Source organism: Bos taurus, chromosome 7 (genome assembly GCF_002263795.3).
Source record: "Bos taurus isolate L1 Dominette 01449 registration number 42190680 breed Hereford chromosome 7, ARS-UCD2.0, whole genome shotgun sequence".
In the NCBI taxonomy this organism is placed as follows: domain Eukaryota; kingdom Metazoa; phylum Chordata; class Mammalia; order Artiodactyla; family Bovidae; genus Bos; species Bos taurus.
In genome coordinates this window covers 103,320,471-103,328,279 of record NC_037334.1, presented here as the reverse complement: position 1 = coordinate 103,328,279, position 7,809 = coordinate 103,320,471, and positions in this window count along the sequence as shown.

Genomic DNA, 7,809 nt, shown 5'->3' with positions numbered 1-7,809 from the left:
TCCACCTCTCACATCCAGACATGACCACTGGAAAAACCATAGCCTTGACTAGACGAACCTTTGTTGGCAAAGTAATGTCTCTGCTTTTGAATATGCTATCTAGGTTGGTCATAACTTTCCTTCCAAGGAGGAAGCGTCTTTTAATTTCATGGCTGCAGTCACCATCTGTAGTGATTTTGGAGCCCAGAAAAATAAAGTCTGACACTGTTTCCACTGTTTCCCCATCTATTTCCCATGAAGCGGTGGGACTGGATGCCATGATCTTTGTTTTCTGAATGTTGAGCTTTAAGCCAACTTTTTCACTTTCCACTTTCACTTTCATCAAGAAGCTTTTTAGTTCCTCTTCACTTCTGCCATAAGGGTGGTGTCATCTGCATATCTGAGGTTATTGATATTTCTCCTGGCAATCTTGATTCCAGCTTGTGTTTCTTCCAGTCCAGAGTTTCTCATGATGTACTCTGCATATAAGTTAAATAAACAGGATGACAATATACAGCCTTGACATACTCCTTTTCCTATTTGAAACCACTAGGCCATTCAGGTATGACCCAAATCAAATCCCTTATGATTATACAGTGGAAGTGAGAAATAGATTTAAGGGCCTAGATCTGACAGATAGAGTGCCTGATGAACTATGGAATGAGGTTCATGACATTGTACAGGAGACAGGGATCAAGACCATCCCCATGGAAAAGAAATGCAAAAAAGCAAAATGGCTGTCTGGAGAGGCCTTACAAATAGCTGTGAAAAGAAGAGAAGCAAAAAGCAAAGGAGAAAAGGAAAGATATAAACGTCTGAATGCAGAGTTCCAAAGAATAGCAAGAAGAGATAAGAAAGCCTTCAGCAATCAATGCAAAGAAATAGAGGAAAACGACACAATGGGAAAGACAAAGGATCTCTTCAAGAAAATCAGAGATACCAAAGGAACATTTCATGCAAAGATGAGCTCGATAGAGGACAGAAATGGTATGGACCTGACACACTAGTCTAACTTTATTTGACTCAGATTCTTGGCCTAAAATCTGCTGCTACAAAGTTGAAGGTCTAAAATGGTCTCAGAGACCCTTGTAAATGCATTCGTTCCATTGTTGCTAGAAGGATCTATTTAAAAGGCAAAGTTTGACCACATCCTACTGTTACTGGTCAGAAAACAATGTTAGAGCATCTTAAAAAGACATTAGGGTCCTGAGTGACTGGCCCTTGGGTATCTCTCCAGCTCTCATCCTTTGCCTTCATTCTCTGTCTTGTGCTTTTAGTTACAGCCCCCACAAGGTGCCATTTCTCACCTCTGTGCATTTGATTATGCCAATGGCCTGTCTGGAACATGCTTCTGTACATAAGCGCTCATCCTCTCTAGGAAGGGCTAGGGACCCGGGTCACTTTGTGTGTCATTCCCTGATGTTGCCACAGTACCTGATGGAGCTCTCCATTGGTGTCTGTGTGTGCCTCATTCTTCTTTACCTCATCCCAAACTCTGCTTCTAACTTCTTTTGTTTTGTAATCTGAGCACCCAGCATATTATTGACTCATAGTGAATGGAAACCCACTCCAGTATTCTTGCCTGGAGAATCCCATGGAGAGAGGAGCCTGACAGTCCATGGGGTCACAAAGAGTCGGACACGACTTAATGATAAAACCACCGAACCGCCAGGCACCTAAGAAAATATTTATGAGTGAGTGAATAAGGGTTAGTTGCTACATTCTAGTGCCACTTATAGGTATTATTTCTTATAAATTACTCTTGAACAGCCAACCAAGCAGTCACTAATTTTTACTAATTTTTACTAATTTTTACTGTCCTCCTGTTACATACTATTGGGCTCAATAAAGTGATTCACATGTATTATTTAATTATGTGCTCACAACAACCCTGTGAGTTAAGTATTATTATCATTCCAAAGTGCAGTCAAAGTAATTGAGGGTTAACAAGATTATGTGTATCTCCTAAAGTGATAAAACTTGAAGGTGGAGCCAACTACTGAAGCCATATCTGTGTGGATCAAGAATATACACCCTTGATCACTGTATTATCCTTATTTTTAAAGTAGTTTTCATGTAAGGAAGACTACTTCAATGCAATATAAATATCTTACAAGGGGCTTATTATACTTACTATAATTATACTATTCTTTGTTGAGTCCCTGTAGCTCAAATGGTAAAGAATCTGCCTGCATGAAGGAGACCTGGGTTCGATCCCTGGGTCAAGAAGATCCTCTGGAGAAGAAAATGGCAATCCACTCCAGTATTCTTGCCTGGAGAATCCCATGGACAGAGGAGCCTGGCGAGTGACAGTCCATGGTTTAGCAAAGAGTTGGACGTGACTGAGTGACTGACACCACTACTACTTTCTTTGTTATGGAAATAACAAAAAAGTAGCTTTTAATTTTGAGTTTCTGTTACAAAAATAATGTTGAAATCGTATTGAGATACACATCAAGATAATTTGGCAGCTGAAGTGAAAAAATAATTTTGAGGGTCTTTTAGGGGAAAACTGGTCGGGGGGATTAACTAGCTTAGTTAGTTAACTAGAATAATTACCTTTACTTATATAATTGGTAAGATATTTGCTAGGTTCCACAATTCACACTGTATGCATATTCATTGTGAATGTCACCTGGTCAATTTAATTGCAGTATGTGATAACTAATTTGCAGAGGCATCTGTATTAGGCCACGATTTTGTGTGAATAAAAATACCATGCATTCAATATAATGAATGGAACTCATTTAAGTTTTTAGATGCACAAGGCCACTGAGGAATATCTCATGGAATTTAGGAGATCGTTAATTATGAGAGAGAGGAATCTGCTCCAAAATGGTGGCTGGATAAAATCTTTGCTATTAACTAAAAATTTGAATTTTTAGTCTCATTTGGATACTACTTAACATCAATGATGTTACCCTTTGTTCATAAAAATCAGTTGACTTAAATGAAGTGCTTAGAATTTCTTCAACATGTCTTTAACTATAGATAATAACACACAGGCACACACAGAAGAAGCACATTCTGTTTTGGTGAGGGGTGGTGGGCAGGCATAGTAATAACTACAAATAAAAGCATCTCAACAAGCCCCTGGAAAAAAAGCAAAAACTTAACTTTGTTTTCTCTTGATCTGATGTCAGATGTAAAATGAATAGGTCTGTTCTGAGGTCAGAATGAGAAGAAAAAGATCAACGTGACCTCTGGGAAATAAAGGTTATTTGACACTTTTGGGGATTATCTGCTAAAGGCATTGACCACGTATCAGAGTAAATGCTTGACAGGCAGGGTAAGACTTCATTTTCCCTGAAGTTAAATATAAAGACAGAAGTTAAGCCCATACCTCCCTCAGCTGGAGCAGTTGCTGAAATCAGTAGCCTTGATCGATGATGCATTTTCAAAATCAAAACAAGCATCAGTGTCTCCAATCTAATCACATCTCCTAAAGCTGCTGCTTCCTGCGGGAATTTAATTGCTGTGACATTAGACTCCAGACAACAGGCACTTCTCAATGCTACCCGTCAAGGCAGGGACAAAAATCAGTGGGATAGTGTCAAAGCTGTTAGATACAAAACCTGGTAAAGATCCCATGTGTGTGATTTTCCTCCCTCAATTTCAGTGGTAAAATTTAATGGATCCTCTATAACAAGTTTAAAAATGCCCCCATATTGTACTAGCCATGAAAAAGATAAAAAATATCTTTGTCTTGTAGAAACTCAGCCTTATTTTTTCCATGACCTGAAATGTATTCTGATACACAAACATTATGGCTTTGATTTTTATGGAGATTTGTTTTTAACTATCATTTCTATAGGAAGACCTGAAAGTGAGAAAGTTAACCTTTTTTAATTAAAATTTTCATGACACAGTGTTTCTGCACATTAACCAAAGATAATAAATAATTTTCATAAGCAATTTTCCCCCCAAATCAGCTGATTTCAGATCTCATGTTCATTGAACCCTTTTAATATACAAAATTCCCTTCTCCACAAGACCCTTTTGCCAAGGGAAACACTTTTTGCCTGTCTTGTCAAAAGAGCTGGAAGCCATGTGTTACTTTCCAAGTTATCCTCTTTACCCTGCCTTACTGAGAAAATGAACAACAACAACAAAAACACCAGGAAAATTAAGGCAAATTGAATGGAAAGAGCAAAGTAAACTTTGACACTTTAAAATAGTAAAATGAAAGATCCACAGGGAAAGGTAATATGGAGGAATCTCATAAGGTATAAAATAATTTTATGGGTTCTTAGTGAACATGAAATAATATCATTTTCTTGATATTGTGCAAAATATTTTAGCTAGGATAATAGGATTTGTTGCTTTTCTTTCCTATTGGGATAGAAGTCAAAAAATTAACTATCATTTGCAATTTTTTCACCTCTATCTAAACTGCTCCTATAATAAGACTCATATTCTAAACAAGCATACTGTTATATTTAAAGTTTGAAACAGGATAGATCCGTTCATTTATGATCGATATAGTAACACTGCTATGTATTCATGTATTACTCTGTGTTTTAAACATTTATCATGTGGATTACCTTAACAAATTTGTAAGGTATTATAATCTCCCATTGATTGATAAGGAAATAAGAGTAAGTGATTTGCTAAAAATCTCTCAGCTAGGAACTGAGGATCTGGAGCTTAACACCATCGATATGGTGTTTATAAATCCAGTACTTTTTCTACCACAGACAGTATTAATTTTTAGACACTTACTTCTGAGTACTTGCTGACCTTTCGTCACTCATTGTCTCAATTAGCTACTGCTGTATAAGAAACCGTATTGAAACTTGGAGAGTTAAAGCAACAGCCACTGTTAGTTGTCTCTCATGATTCCACGGCTGGACAAGGCTGCTCTTTGTACTTAATATGGTGTCATCTGGGGCACAGTGGCTGAAATGTCCAAAATGGCCTGCTTTGTAAGACTGTCAATCTCTATCCGCTGTTGGGGAGATTAGCAGAGGCTGCTGGCCTGGGCCCTTGTTCTCTCCCAAGCGGGGCTCCTAAAATGGCTTCTGTCTAGGTCTAAGAAAGAGTGTTCCAAGTAGTGAAGGCAGAAGTTACAGGTCTCTTAAAGCCCAGCATCAGAAGTTATAGAGACTTCTGCTATTTTCCATTGGTCAAAACATCACAGGGATGGCTAGAGTCACTCACCAACTCTCTTTGCCTGGGCCCAAGATATTTCCTGGAACACAGGAGTTTTGGTGCTAAAATCAGAGCATTCCTGAGCCAATCCAGAAGGCAGGTCAACCTATATAGCCCAAATTCAAAGGTGGGAAGCTATATTCCACCTTTGATTGAGAGAAAAAAAAAGATCACATTACAAAAAAGCAGATATAGTGAATATTGTTGCCTTTGGAAATACCATATTTGAAAATACAATTTACTATAATCATTGAACTTTTGGGTGATTTCATTCCTACTACAATTAGTTTAGTAAATAAATTCCTAAATTGAATCAGACTGAATTATATGTTGGATTGTTTATTGCTTTGTTATATGTGCATGTGTGCTAAGTTACTTCAGCCGTGTCTGACTGTGACCCCATGGACTGTAGCCCACCAGATAAATAGCTTTAAATTTAGAGATTGGCCAGTGAGGATTATGGTCTCACTCCTTGTTAGAAACTTCTGCCAAAAAAATGTATCAGCCCCAGAGGGACTTAAGCCCTATTATTGACGGTTAGCACAGTACAAAGACTACTAGAGTTACACAGTTATATAATTTCTCCATTCTATAGAATATATGCAGATTTTCTATAGTATAGCCTCTGGCCAACTGTGGCTAGTAAGCATTTGAAATTTGCTGAGTGTGACTGTGGAAAAGTGTTTTTAATTGTATCTAATTTTAATTAACTTAAATTTTAAAAGTCAGATGGTGTTAGGGGTTACCATATTGGGTCATACCATTTTGACATCATGATTCTCTTTAATCAAAAGGAAAAGAAGAAAATAGCAACATGATATTGTTAAGTCATGCGTCAGGGTGATCTAAAGCTTGAAGACAATTTTTTCTTGGACATGATAGGGTAAAGTCAATGTTTGGACTACTGACTCAACATTTTTTTATGACTAGGACAACAAGAAGTGTTTTGAGGAGAGGTAAACATGTCTCTCTATACATACACATATATGTTTCAAAATGGAATAAAATAGATTGGTTTTTGACTGAGTTTATCTGTAAGTACCATGTATTGGCCTCTTCCTGACTTTGTTTTTGTCTATACTCTATAAAATTTAGAAGGCTCACGTGGGCCTTTCCTGGTGAACTCAGCAGCGAAGAACCAACTTGCAAGGCAGGAGATGAAGGAGACTAGAGTCTGATCCTTCGGTTGGGAAAATCCTCAGGAAGAGGGCATGGCAACCCACTCCAGTATTCTTGAAATACCTGAAAAATCCCATGGACAGAGAAGCTTGGTGGGCCACAGTCCAAAGGGTGGCAAAAAGTCAGATACAATGAGCACAGATGCAATTAGCATAGCAAATTCAGATCCCCATAGACATTGCCAGAAAACTCATTCCCTACTTCCCCAATTAACTGTGCATTTGCACAATTCATTTTATTTTGACAGTGCTAAGAAGGTTTTATTCCATATCTCATTTGTTTTAGAATATTCATTCTCACAGTCACTAAATCCTTGGAATTGATTTCTCAATAAAATAGTTAATTATCTACCTAGCAAAAAAGATACTTGCATTTCTAAACTTGTGTTTATTTTGAGGAAAATTAAGTATGTTTCTAAATAATATTTGACCACTGAAAATGTCTGAATGTAAACATTTATCTTAAAACTCCCATCTTTCTAAAGGAGATAGAAATCATTTATCTCAGCAAGGGATTTCTCCTGGAGAACAGTGAACAGATTGAGATAAAAATGGTGTCTATTTAAACCTATTCTACCTATTTTTCAAAAGCAAGATTGGCTAGGAAATAAAACAGCCCCCACTTAATTTTGTCATAGAATAGGTATTTTTGGTCCCCTAATATGTCAACCACACTTCTAAAATTTGTGGACCACAAAATACATTTGCCAGTATATTTTTTTGAACAGACAATACACTGAAATTATTTTATTGTCTAAATAAAAATAAGTCTATGGTTGATTAAACCAAGAAAACCGTATAATTTTTTTTTAAGCCCCAGATTTAAGAGAAAATATAGAAAGTTGCTCTCAAACTGGCTGGCCTAAATATCAAGTGAGTTCAAGGAGAGATGCTGGACATCTGTCATTTCTCAAATACCTTAATTTTTGAACAGTGTTAGCTCAATATGTTGATGAATTCGTGTCTCAACTTTGCTGTTTAGAAAATAAAGCAAGGCTTACTTTGGGTCTTCCTCGAAGGCTCAGCAGGTAAAGGATCTACCTGCATTGCAGGGGACACGGGTTCGATCCCTAGGTTGGGAAAATCCACTGGAGGAGGAAATTGCAGCCCATTCCAGTATTTTACCTGAAAAATCCCATGGACAGAGGAGCCCGGCAAACTACAGTCCAATGGGTCTCAAAGAGTTGGACATGACTGAGTGACGAAGCAGAGAAGGCTTCCTTTGCACCCTGGTTCCTTCCAAGAAATTAAATTACATGTACCAGTATAGTTCTCCATAGGTACTTACATAGGATCATACAATTATGATTAAAACAAACAAACAAATTTATTTCTTCAATGCTTTCTTCAAATCATTGGTCCAAATATTCCTATATGCTCTTTTTGACACAAGAGGACATTTACTTCATTTCTCCACTTCCTCCTGCCTTCACTTCCATGGCTCTGTAATGTAGATGCCATGATCCCCCTCTTCAGGCACTATTGTGCTAACACCTAAATT